The sequence below is a fragment of the Macaca fascicularis genome, chromosome 11, assembly GCF_037993035.2.
Source record: "Macaca fascicularis isolate 582-1 chromosome 11, T2T-MFA8v1.1".
Lineage (NCBI taxonomy): Eukaryota > Metazoa > Chordata > Mammalia > Primates > Cercopithecidae > Macaca > Macaca fascicularis.
In genome coordinates this window covers 31927929-31948566 of record NC_088385.1, presented here as the reverse complement: position 1 = coordinate 31948566, position 20638 = coordinate 31927929, and the positions used below count along the sequence as shown (strand labels likewise).

Here is a 20638-nt window from a genome sequence, read left to right as displayed (position 1 = left end):
TGTAAAAATAAGGGTGTGTGTGGGATGCTCATTTATTTGTTAGTGAAATGAAATGTTTGAGCATTTACGTGCTCTGAGAGACAGAAAAGGAGAAAACGAAAATAAGTGGAAGTAAGCCTCTGGAGAAGTTCAGAGGGAATAAAATTTGAAGAAAAAAATAGGTCAGACTTGAACAGGGAAATGTCATGTCATCCTCTAAAAAGAAGGAAAAGAGATAGGTTGGAGCAGAACCGGAGACAGATGTTTGGTTATTTTTCTTTTCTCTGTGGACTGTGAGGCAAGATCATATATTGTTATTTAAAAAGTTGCAAGTAAAGGAAAAAGCTCCTGGAAAGGGGTAAATATTTATAACAACTCCTTCAGATAGAATAGCAAACACACCAGAAACCAGCAAAGAAGCTGAAAGCAACAGAGTATCCAATGGGGACAGCCATGGATTTGTACCATCTCCATTTCATACAAATACTTACCTGGTTTTTCTCCAGCAACACCTGACTGCTGGTGGTTGGAGCAGGGAAAAACGATTATTGGCAAGATCCAAATTGGGAGTGACAAATGAAAAGTGTAGAAATAGAAGCAGTTGGCAAGTGTACTCTTAAAGTAATTGACCTAGGCTACACAGAGAAGGAAGTAAGATCCGGAGGAAGCTCATGGACTATGAGAAAGTGCGCATGTGTATGTGTATTGGGGCAGGGATGGTGGGGAGTCTAAAGAATAAAAGTCTTGCTGAACTGGAACCATAGCTATAGGGGGAGAAAGAAACTAAGAGAGCTGGAGGTAAAGAAGGTCACTGTCCAAGAGTGAACTGTCAGATTTAGAGATTTCAGATATAGCTGTCTGGAGCAATGTCAAAGCCCAAGGACTTGCCTTGGAAGTAGGTTTCTAAAAATTGGGTGTTTTAGTGCTTAAAATGAAAACTGATGAAAGTGTGAGGTCAAGGCATCAGAGTGCTGAATGTTCACCCACATGGACTTTGAAGTTAAGAATACTCTCAGAAGTAGGAGAGGAGAGGACATATGTGAGCCACATATTTGATAAATATCAGGGAATAATCTGGAGGTGACAAGTAACAGCAATAAGGACTGACAGAAGCTACGGAAATTGCCAAAGAAGAGAGGCTTTCCTTTTAGTTAGAAAGTAGAGATCAGCATTATCAACATGGAAAGATAAGACAACACTTCGTCCACCTCACAAGGTTAATCAGGAACTTACATAAAATAATGGATATAATAAGTCCTCCAAGGAGTGTTAAATGTAATTTAAATGAAAATTACTATTATCATGTGTAAAATTATGTATATAGATATTAAAGTCTGTACACACACACACAAAAGATCTTATCAGTCTTAGATACTGTCAATACCATTTACTATTAATACATCAGCAACTCTTATAATTTACATCTTAGACTTTATATTAACAATTCTCAAAGCATTTCATGCACACATTTCAGTACCTTCTCACAAAAACCTTGGGAGGTAAATAGTGTAGATGTTGTTATTCACAGAAGGGAAACTGAGGATCAGAGACAAGTAGTGATTTGGCTAAGGCCATTGTTAGTGACAGAGCAAAGACTGAAATTTTGATGAAAGAAATTTACGTCTTCTACATGCTATAGGACAGGAGAAAGCTTTTTACCAGGTGTTCATTTGCTTCCTGTTTTTCCTATACAACAACATCTAGGACATTTGTACACCTGATAACTCTGTTCTACAATTTTTTTCTTAATTATCATGTATTAGAATATTATAACTCTGTGAACTTAAATGCATTGAATTTGCAAGGAAACTCTAACCTCAACAGCTAATTTCCTCTTCAAGGCTTCAAATGTTTACCTATTTGGTACAACTTTTTCCAAACTGTCCTTGATAATAAAGACACTCTGTTCTTAAAAAATTTGATCATCGAAAAAGAAGGTAGAATCATTTTTCATTGATTTTCAGGCAAATATGTTGCTACTTTTAGTATAAACGTGTCTACTACATTCAAACAAAATGGGAATATTTCAATACCCCAAGCATTCTTTAGGTTAGCTCTCAAAGGAGATTTTCGAGTTGGAACTCTCCCCTAACTGAAATTATGCTTTCAATAATAACTATATTTTTATGTTGATTGCTTGCTTAATGATTATATTTTAAACTTTGTGGGCCTAATTTTCCTCATCTGTGATCCCTGGGATTGATGCAACAGAGTTTTTGTCAAGTGTCTTGCACTTGTGAAACATTCAGTAATTAGTAAGGGTGATTTTAATCAGCCATAATTTGTTATTCTGAATTTCATCCTTAGAGTATTTCCTTCCTTTGTGTAAAATGTATCACTAGGGTGACACCAACAAGAGGAAATAAACCATTGCAAACTTGAATGGGTGCAAACTTGAAACCAGAGCCTAACGTAGGAGAGGTTTACAAACTAATTACTTAAAACGTGACGCAGCTAGGGAATAATCTCCTTAAGCAAGATACAAATATCTGAAAACAAAGAGAAAATATTCAGTAATTTTACCTACATTAATAGTAAGAACTTTTGTGCTTCAAAAAAACAAAAACAAAAAACAAACAAAAAAAAGGAAGTGAACAGACAATTCACAAACTGGAACATATATTATAAACCAACAGTATGAGTCATCGTTAATCTGTATATGACACCAGGCAACAGCAAGTAAACAGTTCTGTAAGGAACTCTACTCATACTGCTTTTACTGCTAGGGTGTCCAGATTGCTACTGTGTCCCTATGATTTAAAAGACACAGGAAAGACACATTTTTAGTTTTGTTTTGTTTTTCCTGCTTCTTTAACGTATCTCTGCATCTTGGTTCATGCACAATTGGAGACTCATCACATAGACAGACTAAGACTTATCAAAGTCATGAAACTAGAACAGGGTTCCTCAGTAGCCTCTGTGTCTGTCCTACTCCTCAGTTCATGGCTCAGAGCTGGAGCCCCCTTCACTCTCCCCTCCGTTCTTCTCTCTTCTTAGCCTTAGATATGCCCTTCTCCTTTTCCCCCCTTTGCAGGGCCAGACAGGGTGTCCAGAATACCAAGGGCCTTCAGATGTTGGATGACCAGTATGTCACCAATATCACACTGAGGGAGATGGAAACTAGGCCTGCTGGTACCAAGAGTTGGGCTGAGGAGGGAGTGAGAGTGGAGGACAAAAGAACAGGGAGAGGAAGCTAGCTCATCCAAGAACTTTGATGCTAAATTTCCTTTTGGAGCAGAAGCCAATGCCTGTCTAGATGGAGGCATGAGAAATGAGCAAAATGGCAGCAGCCATGTTGGCAAAAGTAAACCCAGCTGTATTCCTAGGGACTAACTGCCTCATCAAGGCCTCGTGCCTGCCTACGTGAAAAATGGAAAAGAGACCTAAATAGGCATACTATGCAATTCCTGATTGTTCTTCCTAAATGAACCTTGGTGCAATCGATTTTGAAAAAACTAAATGGCCTTAATAATAAGGGAAACACTTCCATAGTACTGTATTATGTGTTGAGCTCTGGCCTAAGCAGATAACACACATGAACTCACTTACTTCTCAGTACAGCCCCTTAGAGCATATCTATTATTAGGTCGAACCATATGAAATTCCCAACACTCAACCATTTTGACTTACAAAGGGCAATTGTGCATGGTTCAATCTGCATTTCACCTGCATTTTACAGATGAAGAAAGCCAGATGCAGAACATTTAAGTAACTTGCTAGTAAGTGACAAACCCTAATCTAGGCAATAGGGCTCCTGTTTCTGTGGTCGTGACTAACTATGGAAATATCTGCCTCTCTACCACACTGAATTAAAATGATGGAAATAGTTTCTTCCAACCTAAAAATTCTATCCACAAATCTGTGCTATATGATTCCCAGTCTCCATATACCGATCTCTTCTTGACTTGCCTGTTTCTTTTGAAATGATGTCACTGCTCACTCAGTTACTCAGCTGGAAATCTCAGAATGGATTTTGATTTCTTTCTTTATTTCTCTACCACCAGAATTCAAATCATATTTATTAAGTCTATCTCAGCAGGAGCTGCAGAATCATAGGACATGAGAGTGGAAAGGAACTTTAGAGATAATCTAGCCATTTATCTGATGTAGATATAGAGCACAATCAGGACAACAGTCTGAACTCCTGGGTTCTGGTCCATGCTCTTCTCTGTCGACTACAGTTGTCACATTGGACAAATGCTGTAGATAATACCTCTTTGCTTCTCCAGAACTTTGGGACCAATTGTAATGCTGTAACTCTCACATATGACAATACCTTGACTCACTAAACACATACTCAGTGCCAGTCACTCTTCTAACGGAAGAATGAATTAGCAGAACAATTCTATGGTGATTACTATTATAAACCCCATTTAACAAATAGAAAACTAAGGCACAGAGAAATAAAGTGATTTGCCCAAGGTCACACATCTTGTAGACTAGCTCTAGAGGCTATGTCCTCCATTTATCCCTCATCCTGTCCTACCCTTCAGTGGGCAAACCTCAGACTTTGAGAAGGGGTTCCCAGGCCTCCCCTCACTCTGGGCTAAGTTGAATGTCTTATCTGCCAAACTCTCAGAGCCTTTATCCATTGTCACATTTATGTAAGTGACTACTTGGTTGTCTGTTTTCTCCACTGGATTGCAAATGCCTTGGGGGCAATGACTGTGTTTTAGTCTTCTTAATATTCACAGAATTTCATACAATACTTGGTAGAATAATCATTGAATAAATTCTTGTTGAATGAATGCATGAAAGAATGAATGGCCACCTAGCTAATCTTTCTGCCTTCAACCTCTCCTTATTCCACGTCTTCCATTTTGATGGGAGTTGGGGGAACCAATGAGACATTAAATGTGTAAGTGTAATGAAGACAAGTGGGCCCTTCATTTGCCTTCCTTAATAATAAAAGATAAGCCTTTTGATTATTTCTCCTCAAATGTTTGGTCAAGACCTTTTCACACTACTACATTTTTCACCAATAACCCTTACATCGAGGATCCAAATTAATTTTAAATTTAATACTTTGATTTTTTAGAGTGATCTATTTCCAAGAGGATGCATTTATTTGTTTTATTTTACTTAATCTATTAGACCAGAAATTAGGTTCCTGCAAGCAGATTAAATGAGCATTTGACCTTAACACTGAACATCCTAGGCTATTCATAGTCAAAATGGGCTGCAGAAGTCATTATAGTGAGATATGTTTTAAATGACTTTATCCTTAAATGTGTTCGTTCTGAGGTATCCAGACTGCTACTATGTCCCTGTGATTTAAAATGATATGCAGAATTCTAATGACTAATTTTGAGGCAATGGAATATCCACATGGAAAAATATGTATTTTATTTCTCACATCATACAAAAAGTTAATTTCAGATGGATAGTATATCTTTTAGTGTAAAAGGCAAAACAACACATTTTTTAGAAAAGAACATCTTGATTCATGAGTAGGCAAAAAATACTATGAAAAACAATACTAATAAATTGAACTCTATTAAGATTAAGAATTTGTGTTCATTAAAAGAGTAAAAAGGCCAGGTATAGACTGGGAGAAGACATTGACAAAGTGCATATCCAACAAAGGAATTGTACCCAGAATATATAATGTATACCCACAAATTACTATGAAAAAAGATAACCCAATAGACAAATGAGCAAAGACTTGGGGACATCACAAGAGAAGATATCCAAGTGGCCAATAAATATATGGAAAGGTGCTCAATCTTTTTACTTACCAGAGAAATACAAATAAAACCACCATGCCTCACAACTACTTTTCCACTCAAATGGTTAAAATGAAAATGACAGAAAATAAAAAGTGTTGACAAGAATGTGGAACAAGGGAAATTCTTGACTGCCACTGCTGGGAGTATTACTTGATCAATCACTTTGGAAAACGCTTTGGCAGATTTATTAAAGCTCTTTGAATAAAGCAATTTCACACCTAAGTATATCCCAAAGAAATGTGTATGTGTGTTTAACAAAAGACATTCTCAAGAGTGCTCATAGCAGCTCTAGTCATAAGAAACTCACAATGGAAACTACTAAAGTTTTCATCAACAGAATGGATAAAGTATGGCATATTCACAGTATGGAGTACTATACAGCAATGTGAATGAATAATCTACAAATACACACAATAATTTGGAAGGATCTCATAACCATAATATTGAGTAAAGAAGCCAGACATAAAAAAGTATTACTGTATAATTTCATTTATACAAACTCCAAAAACTGGTAAAGCTAATCTATGTTTGAACTTAGCTAATCTGTGACTTAGATGTCAAGACAGTGGTTAATCTGGGAGGCACTAGGGACTGCCCAGGAGTATGACGGGAGCTTATAGGATGCTGATAAATGTTTTTCTCTTTTTCTTTTTTAACTTGGAATACAGAATCTGGGAGGTGTGTGTGTGTGTTATATGCATTTATGATATATTCACTTTTCTACATGGATGTTATACCTAATAAAAAATAATAAAGATAATGTGGAGAAGAAACTCTTGGTGAAGTCAGTAGTCATTACTTATGTTCACTATTAATCCATACTAAAAATATATGTACTTTTTCTTAGTACACAGAAAGTGGTTTATAGATAGTTTCATCTCATTTTCCATTGTGATAATAAGGAGTCAAGTAATAATTTCCTGAGTGTTATGGATTGAATCGTTTTATATGTCGAAGTCCTAAACCTCAGTGCCTTAGAATGTGACCTTATTTGGAAACATGATCACTGCAAATACAATTAATTAAGATGAGGTCATACTGGAGTGGGGGGAGTCCCTAATCCAATATAATGGATGTCTTTATAAAAAGACAGATATGGCCGGGCGCGGTGGCTCAAGCCTGTAATCCCAGCACTTTGGGAGGCCGAGACGGGCGGATCACAAGGTCAGGAGATCGAGACCATCCTGGCTAACACGGCGAAACCCCGTCTCTACTAAAAACACAAAAAATTAGCCGGGCGAGGTGGCGGCGCCTGTGATCCCAGCTACTCGGGAGGCTGAGGCAGGAGAATGGCGGGAACCCGGGAGGCGGAGCTTGCAGTGAGCTGAGATCTGGCCACTGCACTCCAGCCTGGGCGACAGAGCGAGACTCCGTCTCAAAAAAAAAAAAAAAAAAAAAAGACAGATATATGCATAGAAAGAAGATGTGAGACACAAGGAGAAGGCAGCCAACTATTAGCAAAGAAAGAGAGGTCTGGAACAGATACTTCCCTCACAGCCCTCAGAAGCCATCCCTGCTGACACCTTGATCTCAGACATCTAGCCTCCAAAACTGTGACACAATACACTTCTTTTGGTTAAGCTGCCCAGTTTGCAGTACTTTGTTACAGCAGCCCTAGCAAATGAATACATTGGGAAGACTGAAAGGTTAAGTAACTTGCCTTTGAAAACAGCCATATAGCAGGAAGTTAAGTAACTTGCCTTTGGATACACAGCCATATAGCAGTAAGTGAAGGTGATATCAAGGGTTCTTCTGCACTGGAAACACCCACCTCCCACAGTCTACCTCAATTAGCATCTCACACACTTGGCAAGGCTACTGTAGGGAATGGGCAGCCACGGAAGGTGTTATGCAGGGGAATAACGTAATCCTTTCTCTGTTTTGGAACAATGTAATACTCACTGAAGATGGAATATAAAATCCTATGTATCTCAAACAGCTGTACAGTCCCTGTAAGGAATCTTCAGAAGGCATCTTTCCTGACCTGACAGCGGCCAGAGTCTAGAGAACTTCAAGGAACTAAAATGGTCCACTTAATGGCTCCTAAAGCAGTGGTTCCCCCACGTTGTTCTGCTCATGAATTCTGTGAGAATCTGACGAAAGCTAGAAATCCTCTCATCAGACAATGCCCATACTCATCTAGTTCAGGAGAATAAGTAAGGACTTATAGGGCAGATGGTTGATTTTTGATCTTGCCTCCAGAAATAAAGACAGATAGCTGAAGATAATGGGGTTTTTCCACTTATCTTAGAGGAAGTAGGCAACTAACTACTGATCCTATGCCAAGACTCAACGGTATCATTCTGGAAACTTCTTAACTTCTTCACATCGGTTATTTTTGCTCTTCCCCTCTCACTTTCCCCACAAGGATTAGCACTTAAGTACTTAAAACACCAAGAGTTTGTGTCTATCTTTAGATACAGAAAGGAAAGGAAAGCTAGAGGATGCAAGCTAGAGCTCAGCCAGTTTGAGGAAAGAGAGGACCTGGTGACACAGTGAGTAAACAAGAGGAGAGACACACAAGCTAACTAACTCCCAAGCCTTGCAGTAGTGAATCAAGAACATTGTTTTCTTGGGAAGAATTTTCATGATCTTCCCTATGGAATTTTTAATATTTCATTTCAACTTAATTTCCCATCATACGCTTTTTTTTTGGGGGGGGGGGTAGATAGAGTCTCACACTGTCGCCCAGGCTGGAGTGCAGTGGCACAATCTTGGCTCACTGTAAGCTCTGCCTCCCGGGTTCACACCATTTTCCTGCCTCAGCCTCCTGAGTGGCTGGGACTACAGGCGCCTGCCAACACGCCCAGTTAATTTTTTGTATTTTTAGTAGAGATGGGGTTTCACCATGTTAGCCTGGATGGTCTCGATCTCCTCATTCTCCCGAAGTGCTGGGATTACAGGCATGAGCCACCGCGCCCAGCCTCCCATCTTACTCTTATTGGTGTTAAGTGCTTGGTGCTATGGGAAGTCAAGTCGCTGACTGGGACTGGTTAGGAGACAGAAGAAGGGAAAATAAAGATGTATGAGCATTGCATATTGACACACTGGATATCATTACTGAAAAATTGCACAAACTCCAAGTTGCAACTGGCCAAATATTGCTCAAAGAGTAGGGGGTACTAAAATTTGAGGACTGGTACTATAACTTGTTTTGCATTCTATTTGCAAAGCTAAACATCCTGCCTGGCTCAGAGTAGGTACTCAGTAAATCATACGAATGAATAAATGAATGAATGGAATGGAATGGTTATGGGAATTGCACTCATAAGATGTGGATACTAGCCTTGATGCACCCGCTAAATAGATGTGTGACAAGCCACTTAATGTCTTCGGAACTGGCTTTTCTTTTCTGTAAGAGAGTTGAACCAAATATAGATATGGTACTTGAACATTCTACAATTTCCAGTGTGAATATACTTAGTTAAGACAAAGCTATTTACACTCACTGCTATGTACTGTAGACAAGATGGTGTGATATGTGCCAACATATAGTATGTATAGGAGTTCAAGGAAGTCTAATTTGGGAAAAGTTTGTTCTGTCCTAAAAGAAACTGAGACCTAAATTTACCTAAGTGTCATCCTGTGATCAGGAACATACTCAGCAGCACTTGCATAACCATTGCCTCCGGCAAAACTGCACCAAAATAGTAGAAGGAAAACAAGGAAGAGGCAATGTCACACTTCTGCTAAGAAGAGAGTTATGGCAAGTACAAGTTGCTGAGAAAGAAGCAAACTGCTCATTTGGATGAGGGAAATCAATTCTTTCAAGCCATCAGAGATTCCTGCAGCTTTGAGAATAGTTTGGTAAGTGGATCTCAATCCCCAGAAAGCTCTTTGGTTAAAGAACAAGTGTCCACCTTTTAGATCATGTGCTTAGCTTCAGGGGAGATATGTCTTGAAGGTATTGTGTAAACAAAACACAGGTGAAATAAGATTCAATTCAAAATGAGACAATAGTTACAGTGAAATATAAAGAGAAACACAAAGTTGGCTTTATTAATATTTTTACTTATTACTATTTACTGACATAAAGTTGCTTTTATTAATATTTACTTATTAATTAATATCTATCAGGAACAATATTATTTTAAGTAAACAGTTTCTCTTAAGTTTTAGGCAAATTTCTCTATGATTTCATTAACTGAATACCATCCATCTTTAAGATGCTAAACCTATGTTACTTCTATCCATACAACTTGCAGTATTACATATACTTTATTGAAAATAATAAGCAAAAATCTTTAATACATGCACAAACATTGAATTGTTACAGTTTCTTTTACTCAGTTTAGCTTGGCAGATTCTTTTGGTTTCTTGACAATACTGTGCACTGGTGAATCTAATTCTGCTGGAAGTGCTTAAGTGATTTCAAATATGTTGGGACCAGACACATAACTTAATTGCCATCCTAATTTCCAAGGATCTTGCTTTCAAGGATACCTGGGACATTTGCTCACTTCTGTGGAATGTGCCCTTTCAATGACCTGTAATAAATAGTGAACCATTTTTTTAAAAATGATCTAAAATGTGGGGTGTTTTCACAATGACTTTTTCTCATTTCTTGACACAGGAAATAATATTCTTACCTCCTGTGGTCATCCTGTTATTCATCAGCAAATTCTACTGATCCAACAACTTCCCAGCTAAGGTGGAAGGATGAGTAAGTGGGTTGGAGAAGCCATATTTTTGTCTTTTCTACACAAATTCACAGGGAGGAGTGTTTGCTTTCTCTTCCTCCCTTCAGGTGTGGGCTTCAATGTTTTGGGGCTGTCTCTGGAGAATCCTGGGAAGTTAAAATGCCTTAAAAGCAAGATGTCCAAAAGCCATAGGGGATACATATCATCAACTGCAGCTTGAAAAATGCTTTTGCAAAACTGCAGCGGTTAAGGATGCAAAATGATCTAGGACTTTGAAATAATACAGCTAAATCAACAAGCAAATGTTATTCTTAGTGTCTGGCAATTATAGTAAGACTTTTTTTTCATTGTTTAACCACATTGTTTAATCAGTTTTCATTGTTTAATTGCATTGTGTGGTCACATTGTTTTATATACATACATATATATATATATATATATATGTATAATGTCCTTTGCTTTAATACATGTTGATTAAAGTGGGAAAATGTCTATTGAATGAAGATGTCACCTGTAACCAGTCCTCTTTAAAAAGTTAGATATCTTACAGAAATCTCCCAGTCAATATGGCTGGCAATGAGACCCCAAATCCAAACTCTGTGATCCCACAGCACATCCTCATCTAAAAATATTTTATGACAGCAGTAACAGAGCCAAGCACCAGGCCTCGAGGGTCTTATTTTCTGACTCTATGTTCCATGGAAATACCTGGACTAGCTATTCCAAAATCTCCCCCTGTGCTGTGGCAACTACTTATGAAACACCTGGGGATCCTCACACCAAAGATTCTGATTCAGTAGGTTTAGGGTGGGGACAGAGAAATGTGTATTTCTGTCATCTAGAATTGAGGCTGTCACCCCTAAACTACCACTCTTCATACAAAAGTGTGCATTAATAATAATAAAAAAAGATTTAAAAGATTGGCTTCATTATTGAAATAAAAATCAGAGGTGACTACTCATAGGAAATCCAATCTGCTCAGAGGTAACAAAATAAAATCGTTAAGTTATAGTAGATTTAATTTCCCCCTTACCTCTGGAAGCCATAGTTTTATTTATCTGAGTGCCTATCCTGTATATAGGAGTTCAAATGTTTGAATAAAATTTAAAAGTGATCACTTTTGCGACTGTCTTCTGCTCTTTACATGGGCATGCAGCATTAGCAACACTAGCCATCAACAAAAACTGGCATTGTTGGCCAACAATGCCAACAATGGTTTGTTTCATTTTTAAAATTAATACTATTTTAAATTTACAAATTATAATTTCATACGTTTAGAGGATACAGTAGCCACCACTTATCATTTTTGTGGTGAGACATTTGAAATTTACTTAGTTATTTTGAAATACACATTATCATTGACTATAGTCATCCTGCTTTGCAGTAGATCTCAAAACTTATGCCTCCTGTCTAACTGAAACTTTGAACCCTTTGACCAGCAACTTTCCTCCACCTCGACTCCCCCATTCCCATCTCACCCCCACCTTGCACCCCTACCACTTTTTGCCTTCAACTTCTGGTAACCACCATTCTTCTCTCTACTTTTATTTATGAGTTCAACATTTTTTGATTCCATCTAAAAATGAGATCATGCAGTATTTCTCTTTCTGTGCCTGAATGCCAATAATGTTTGAGGACCTACTAGGAAGTCGATTTAACTCTTTTATTTCTACCCTCTTATAAATTAAACAAATGAAAAACAAAACAATTAAGATTACCTATGGCAGATGAGTTTCATAGCCTAGAGCAGGGGTCAACAAACATTTCTGTAAAGGACCACAAGGTAAATATATTAGGCTTTGAAGGTCATAATAATTGACTGGTTAGGGCACTAAAGCAGTCACAGCAAATAGGGATGATTAGATGAATGACACGAGCTGATTTCTGATAAAACTTTATAGACACTGAAGGTTAAATTTCATATAGGTTAAATTTCCTATTATTTTTCCTATGTCACATAATATTATTCTTTTGATTTTTTTCAACCATTTAAAAATATAAGAACCATTCTTAGTTCAAAGAATAAACAAAAAGGCAGGGGCCAGATTTCAGCCTCGGGCCATAGTTGCTGACCCCTGGGCTGGAACAGAGAGCTGATGAAGCCATGGAAGAAGTCGATAGCTGTGTGACCCTGTTTCTTCCATTATGCTCTGCTGCACTGTTCTTTGGCCATAAGTTGCATTTCTGCCTCCAGCCTACCACCATACAAATGCATGGGGATCCAGGAAGTGTATATATGACTCAAAAATCAATGTTCCTACAGATGCCCTATGTAGTCACACTGTATTGCACTGCAGGGGATGGCTTACAAGGATCAGATAAGGCCCAGGCCTACCTTGGGACCTAAGAGGCCCTGGGGAGTCTTACCCATTGTTTATGCCTCAGGTCACATGTATTAAACATAGACTTGACAAAATGTACCTTGATGAGGTCCTGCAGAGCCTAGCCAAAGAAGTAGAAATGAAAAACAAACAATTTTGCTTTTAATCAGACTGCAGATCTTGTTTCTGAATATCATCCACAGGGCACAATTGTTTTCATCAACTTAATGCCTATTAACAGAGTCAATTCCAGTCTCCCGCTTTCCACCAACTAAGTAGGATTAAAGAGATGAGAGAAGCTTATGGTTAATAGAGAACTGTAGATGTTAAAAGGTTTAATCTATTAATATAGGACAGCATTTCCCAAAGCGTGTTATGCTGAATGCTGACTCTCTTCGATGCTCTGCTGGAAAAGCATTTCAAGGTTAAATAAGTTTAGGAAATATAGCATAAAAGACCTCTGCTTTCTTTTTTTTTTTTTTTTTTTTTTTGAGACGGAGTCTTGCTCTGTCGCCCAGGCTGGAGTGCAGTGGCCAGATCTCAGCTCACTGCAAGCTCCGCCTCCCGGGTTCACACCATTCTCCTGCCTCAGCCTCACAAGTAGCTGGGAACTACAGGCGCCCGCCACCACCCCCGGCTAGTTTTTTGTATTTTTTAGTAGAGACGGGGTTTCAACGTGTTAGCCAGGATGGTCTCTATCTCCTGACCTCGTGATCCACCCGTCTCGGCCTCCCAAAGTGCTGGGATTACAGGCTTGAGCCACCACGCCCGGCCTAAGACCTCTGCTTTCTTGATGATTATTAACACGCATTAGGACATTAAAAGCTCTGAGGATTCTTGCAATAAAACTGGTTAAGTAGGTTAAATCAAGTGTTTCTCAAAGTTATATCATCAGGGAAACTTTTCTTCCTTTACTGAACTGTTAATAACCCAATAAAATAATAATTCATACACTACAGTTTGGGAAAAACTGCTGTAGGCAAGGCAGAGGAATGACAGGGTTTTAAGCAGGGGAATAAATTGTGTTTTGGAATAATTATTTTGGAGAGGATCAGATCTTTCTTCCCTAATTTTTCTCATTTTAGGAAATTACACCATATTCCATCTATGTGCTCAAGTCAGAAAAACAGAAGCTATATCTGTCATGGTGATAACCTTTTTAAAAAATTATAAAATGCAAGCGTGGTTGTAAAAATCATTCAAACAGTAGAGAGGATAGTATGAAAAGCAAAAATCTCCTCCCTCCTTTCTCTCACCCCTATCCCAGCAGCCAGTATACTTTTCCAGAGGTAATAACCAGGGCAATCAGTTTTTGTTCTATCTTTCGGTTCTTCTTATGGCATCTCTAAATCATATGCATCTGAGCCTACTGTTTTGGATTATAAGCATTTAGCAGTATCTATGAAATGAATTCATTCCCACTCTTCTTTCTGCCTCGCCCACCTCCCATATCCAATCTATCACCAAGATGTGTCAATCCAACTCTCAAAACACACCTCAAGTCTGAGCACTTCTCTCCCTCCTCCCTGACAGTACTCTCACCTCTGCTTGTCCTCCCTGGTCTTACTACCTCCAATCCTTTATCCCTCTAGTTCACTCTCTTTACTGTCTACATAAAGAGTTCCTCAAAATAGAAATTAGAACAGTCTCTGGCTTAAAAGCCTTCAATGGCAACCCACTCAAATTAAATTCAAGATCTTTATCAACACCGTGAAGCTGGGCATGATCAGCCACCTGCTCCCCTCTCCAACTGGTGTCCTGCCTCTCAGCAGTGCCCTCACCTAACAGCAGTCACAGGGCCTGCCTCCTCTCTGTCCCTTGAATGCTGCAAGCTTTTTCTCTTAGGACCTTCCCATTTGCAATTTCCTGTGCCCAGACTGCTTTTTCTCTTTGTTGATTTTTTGGGTTTTTTTAGTAACGTTAACCCCGATTTTTTTTCCAATAGCAACTGAAATCTTTCTTTGTCAAAGAGCAAGCCTTCTCAGAACACCAAAATGGAGTCAGCGCCCTTGATGTTTTTCTTAAAGCATTCTGTTCTTCTCCATGCTACTTCCCATAATGTATTCCTACATGCTTATTCTGTAAACGACTGCAGGTTCCAAAAAAATAGGGAACACATCTGCTTTGTTCAACACCAAATGTGGAAAAGCCGGCACAGTGTCTGGTCACAGAACGGGCTTAATAATTATTTATTATATGAATGAAGCTAGCCAGAGGGAATTTCTCTTACAGAGTTATCTCCTGCCTTTTCCTTACATAAAACTTCAGCTGCATCCAGATATTCCTGTTCTGCACACCTCCCACCCCAAAGTGCCACTGAGGTCCCTGGGCACCCAAAAGTCTTATTTGTTCATCTCTATTAGGACCAGAACTTTAAGGGCTATCTCTAAGGGCCTTTCCTTTTATGCTTCCCTCAGCATTTCAGCTTATTTTATTCTCTTCTTGGAAATTCATTGCACTTATTTTCTGTACCACTCATTTGGTGCCAAATCTTCTGTTGCCTTGTAACTACTTATTTGTTATTTTAAATTAATACCTTACATTGACATATTTGTCTTGCTAATGATGTCATAAGTTTACTGAATACAGGACCTGTTACTTTGTATCCTAAAGCACACTGCATGCACCTGCACAGAGTAATTGCACGAAGAACGAATCTCCATTCATCCGTTCTAGTGCCCCCATTAGAAGACCTTAATATAGGAGTTTGATCAATTCCCTTTCACACTATTTTATTCCTCTGTGGTTCTGAGTGTATTGCCGTCATGCTAACACAGACAGCTGGAGTAAAGATAAGTTTTGAGGTCACAGAGTAGTTAAGGGAGGAGTCTGGGGACAGAGGACTTACCTGTTTTCTCAGTTCCTCTTTAAGAGGCACCAGAGTTACAAAAGGTCACTAGGTGTGCTTGGCAAGAGACCAGGTGTATTTTAAATTGATTTGGCATTTCCTAGGATATTTTAAAGGATGACTTGACCAAACTTTTGAACTTACAGATTTTTTAAATTAAATGAAACGAAAAGGATTAGCCCCTCAAAAATTTTCAGTCATTGGCTCAGTTTCTCACGGTTCGATTTTTGGATGAATTAGACTCAAACATTAATTTAATTCAGTAACTACCTTTGGTATCCAAAAAGTTATTCTGCACCTTTAGTTGAAAATTCCAATTTTGTCCAAATAATATTTCAGGAGTATTTAACATACTGAATACTTGGCTACTTTTTGTTTTATTTTCCACCGAACTATAAGGGTCAGAAAAGTTCTACAATCTTTTTAATGTACTTAACCAACCTTCCTCAAGCTACTTCTGAAAAATGGAGGGCAAAGTTTAACCCTTCAACAACAGCATAATTTTTAGAAAAGAACTATTCAAAATCAGTAGACTTTTTTTTTACAATTATTATCTATTTTTACTTAGAGATAATACAACCTTGAAAATAAAGAAAGTAGAAAGTGTCATCTGTTGTTTTTATTTTGTCAATGAGGAAACTGAAATATAGGAAGGCTGAATGACATGTCCAAGGGCACCTAAGTGAGCAGCAGATAAATTTCAGGTTTATACTGGAGAACTTACCGTAAAAGTGGGATTGCTGTTAAGACAACACTGTTATTTGGTTAGTTTTAGACCAAGTTTGTCAGCCTGGGGTCAGGATATAATTGGTAGGACACACTTCAAAATGAACATTCACAGCCTCTTGTTTGAAAATTATTAAGCCAGCAGACAGTGATAGCAGAACCTTACCAAATGCAGGGCCCTTCCAAGCGCAAGGCCCTGTGCAGCTGCAGTTTTGCATTTCCATGAAGCTGGCCCTGCCTGGAGTCTCCAGACATCTAGAATATAGGAGGTTGGGCATCAAGGAGGCCATGAACTCCTGAAATTGTCAGGAGATGGAAAATTTTGTGTTAATATGTATGTATTTGTCTTTAATATTCCATAGCTTTCATCAGATTCTCAAATTGGTCTGTTACCCTCTTCAAAGGTAATACATGTTCCAACAGAACCCACAATGTCAGAATATATTGGTACGGACAAGCATGCTGGTGGTCACTATGCATGATCCTTCACAAAGCTGTATTTGTGAATAAGTAAGTTTTCATGAGTGCATGGAAATTAATGCAAAATCAAGGAATTCTTAACGCTGATGAGATGTTGCCAGAAACAAATGCACTCAAGAATGCTTCTTCAGGAGATAGGAAAGCAGATGGTGAGATGGTCAAGATGATCATATGCTTTATAAACCCCAAAGTGATACCCTAATATAAGCCATTTTATTTATTTTCAACCTCTCCATCTTCCTCTGTAATTGGATGTCACATTTTAGCCTCCTTTAAGGAAAGGATATTTTCATTTACTTTAATTTCTCTAATAGCAGTACGATTTACCAACTCATGGTGATTTACATCTATTTTATAGATAATTATAACCCAATGTTAGAAACAGGAGTAAGTGAGGAATTTGTTAATACAGCAGGTGCAAAAGCTGCCCTCAGAATTAGGAAAAGAGTACTGTAAAGACGTGGATCCTGAGAAATACTACTGATGGAATATTGACACACGAATCAGCCTGGTAAAGACCTCATGCCCATCTCCTAGAAGTCTCACACACAAATATCCCTTCTGCGGAAACGCCTGCTCTTGCAGTTTACGTGGCTGCCTTAAGTTTTTATTTAGTCCCTTGCACCGCTTTATAAATTTTGGACTAAATACACCTGTCAGTCAAATCTCCAGTTCATATAAATGGGAATATAGAGAGATGAGTAATTGAAACCAAGGGGGTAATTCTCAAATTTCCATTTGCACAGTGTCAAACTTCTCTCGACCTAGCAAACAGAAAAGCACCATCCACCTGAGTTTCCTGGTCATTTTTCTGACCGTACTCTGTCCTTGCTCGTCACATAATGGGGGCACTCTACATGATTCAACGAGTGGCCAAACTCTTGCAGATCCAGCGATAACCTTGGTTGCTCACACCACATAACTCATCCGTGGAAGAAAAGGTGCCCACCGCTGGCAGGTGTGACGCCTTCCTCTGGTTTCTAGGATAAGGTTGGGCATGAATTGTTTTAATAGACTGAGACTGCCCCGCGGGTAATTCTACTTGCTGGGAGTGTTAAGCAGCCTTCCCGCAAGCCATCTACTCCAGTTGGAGTCTTCTGGCACCTGCTCCCCTGTACACCCGCAGGATGCCCAGACCACAGGAAGGTGTCTAAAACTTCCTACGGGGGCAAATCCCGCCCTGACCTCACCAGCCGCCCCAGCACACGTCAGCCGCGACCCCGGCAAGGGTCAAGTGGAAGGGTAGGGACGCGCGCAGCTTGAGGTGGGGCTGGGGGCTGGCGAGGACCTGCTCCGGGGACCTGGGCTGGGCGCCCTGGCGGTCCCGGGCGCCGGGAGGGGACCTAGGACCGCTGCCGTTTCACACGTGGCCCCGGCATTTGCGCTCTCTCTCCAGGAATAGCCCCAAGGGCCCAGGAGGCCTGGGCGGGACCCGGCCTCGCTCCTCTCTCCGTCGGTCCCCAGTCCCCACGGCGCGGCCCCCCACATTAACCTTCCCGGATCCTTCCCGGCTCGCTGCCCTTTGCAACCCCCGCGCGCCCCACCTTGGCGGGATCCGCCGACGCCAAACGCGCCTAAACGGCCGGTGACGACGGGGGTGCTGCCGGGGGCAGCTTCGGGAGCAGAGCCTCCGCAAATGCTTCTCCCCTCCCACCCGCCTCACACCCACCCTCCTGGAGGTCCTGCCGGGAACCGCTCCGCCCTGCGAACCCAGCCAAGCCCTCCCTCCTGGGCCACCCCCAGTCCGGTCTGCCTTCGGAGCGCGTGGGCTCTGCGAGCGCCAGGGCTGGGGACCCTGGAATACCTGTTCCTCCAGCACGAGGATGGGGTTCAACTAGTGGTCCTCTAAATCCTGCTCCTTCCCCGAGGCTACGGGAAGCGCTCCAGCCACAAGGAAACAGCTCCGGTCTTTCTGCTCCCAAACGTGACACTCTATATATCCGGCTCGGAGACTGGGTGTGGGGCGGGAGGAAACCACCCTCCCTCCGACCTTACCCGTCGCCGCCGCTGCCTCGGCGTTGGGCGCGGAACCCGCGGCAGCCTCAGCCCGGGGCGGGAGGTGGGCGAGGGGCCAGCGAGGGCCCTACAGGCCGCGGGGACACAGCATCGTGGGCAGGGCGGCCGCGCGCGCAGGCCCGCCCCGCGCTTCCATTCATTCAGCACCAGCGGATCCACTGGCTATGATTCCCGCATTTGTGTGGTTGCGGGGAGGGCGGGGGGTGGTTCTGGTTTGAGTGGGTTGTTTGTTTGTTTGTTTGGGGCTTTTGTTTTGTTTTGGGTTTGGGGGTGGGTTTTTTTCTCAATTTTTTAATCAGTGGGCAAGGGGACAAGGAAGCTAGAAAGGCGCCCCTCTCTGGTGTGGGGAGGGAGAACTCCCACACTGTGAAAGGTGGCGGGGTAGGGGCTGGAGGGAGATACTGAGGAGAGAGAGAGATTCAAAGGTTCTAGTCTGAACTGAACGCTTGGGGGACACACCTTTCCCCACCCACCCTAGCGGAAAAGGCAGCCAAAAATCCCAGTTTACTCAGCTTGACTACACTGCACATCCCGTGGGAGGGATGCGCTTGTATCTGCTAAAGACACTGCGGAGGCGCCCTGCAGTGACCCACGAACGCAGTGGCTTTTTAAAACTCAAGGGCGTGAGGGTGCAGGGTGATGCGAGGACTTCAGGCGAGGTTTCCTCACACTCGGGGTTTGAAGGGCAGAAATCCGGCTCTGCCCGCCTATGGTGGGGTGGGGGTGGGTAGGAGACTAGAAAGGATCAGAGATGGGGGCTGCAGGAACAGCAGCGAGCCAGCTGTGCTCAGCAGCACTTTTCCGGATTTAAAAGATAAATAAAGATGTTTCATTTTTTAGCCTGGTAGCTTTTTGGGGGATTTGATCATTGTTAAATTTTAAACGGAAAAACTGCAGCTGCCAGGCAAGCCTTGTAGAGGGATGGACAGGCACGTGAGTGGAGCCCTTGACCTCAACCAGGAAGTGCTGAAAAACGGCCAACGCCCATCCTAATTCCCTGGACAATGGAGGAGGTAAATTTCCAAATAAATATGGTGTGTTAAGGAAAATAAAAAAGAAATATTGTCCTATAAGCTGTTCTGATTCTCCTCGTTATAACAATCGACATGCAATTAAAGAAATAAAATTTGACTTATGAAAGTTAGAATTAAGGAGCGATTTCATGAAATTAATAACACCCATCTTGAATTCTCTACTACTGGGCTGTTTAATTAAATGTGTTAACCAAAGTGTAACCTAAAGACACTGACTAATTTCCTCTGGTGACTGCCTGAATGCAAAAGACAGAAAAAAAGTTACAACCAAATTTATAGTATTTTGCGTTACCCCTCCCTCCTCAAGAATAAATTTGAATGTATCTTCAAAATGTGTGTGACAGCACTTGAAATGATAATGTCAAAAGCTGGTGAAAACATATAGAAATCACTTATCAGATAGCAGATGGAAGGTAAATTGTAACCACGCTTTTGTTGGAAAGCAGTTCAGCAACACATTCCCAAGGTGTTCAGTACCGAAATTGTTTCTTGTTCTGGACCCAGATTCCCATGTCTTAGAATGTATTCAAAGGCGATAATCCATAAAAGAGAAATGTCGCATGTACATAGTTGCATATTTATTACTGAGTTGTTTATAAAGTAGGAAATTAAAAACACTTTCAGTGGAATGTTCATAGATAAAATATAACTTTAATTATAGATTACAGCACCACAATTGATCATCACCATTTAAAATGCTATTCATATATGTAGAATGTATTAGTTTGCTAAGTCTATCATAAGGATGCACATAAACTGGGTGGATTAAACTATAGAAATATATTATTTCACAATTCTGGAGGCTAGAAGTCGAAGATCAAGATGTCTGCAGGGTTGGTGCCTTATGAGGGCTTTGAGAGAGAAT

General features: G+C 40.6%; 1 protein-coding gene across 3 annotated transcripts in view; it reads right to left on the bottom strand.

Moving 5' to 3' along the window:
- Positions 1 to 18899, bottom strand: part of FAR2 (fatty acyl-CoA reductase 2) — a 212465-nt gene extending 193566 nt beyond the window's left edge. For 2 of the 3 annotated variants that reach the window (XM_065523947.2, XM_005570465.5), the window contains exon 1: positions 18528 to 18899. The gene's annotated coding sequence lies outside the window, so the exon portion shown is untranslated. The remainder of the gene's footprint in view (positions 1 to 18527) is intronic. The other variant, XM_045364928.3, reaches the window with a different exon arrangement.
- Positions 18900 to 20638: the final 1739 nt, after the last annotated feature.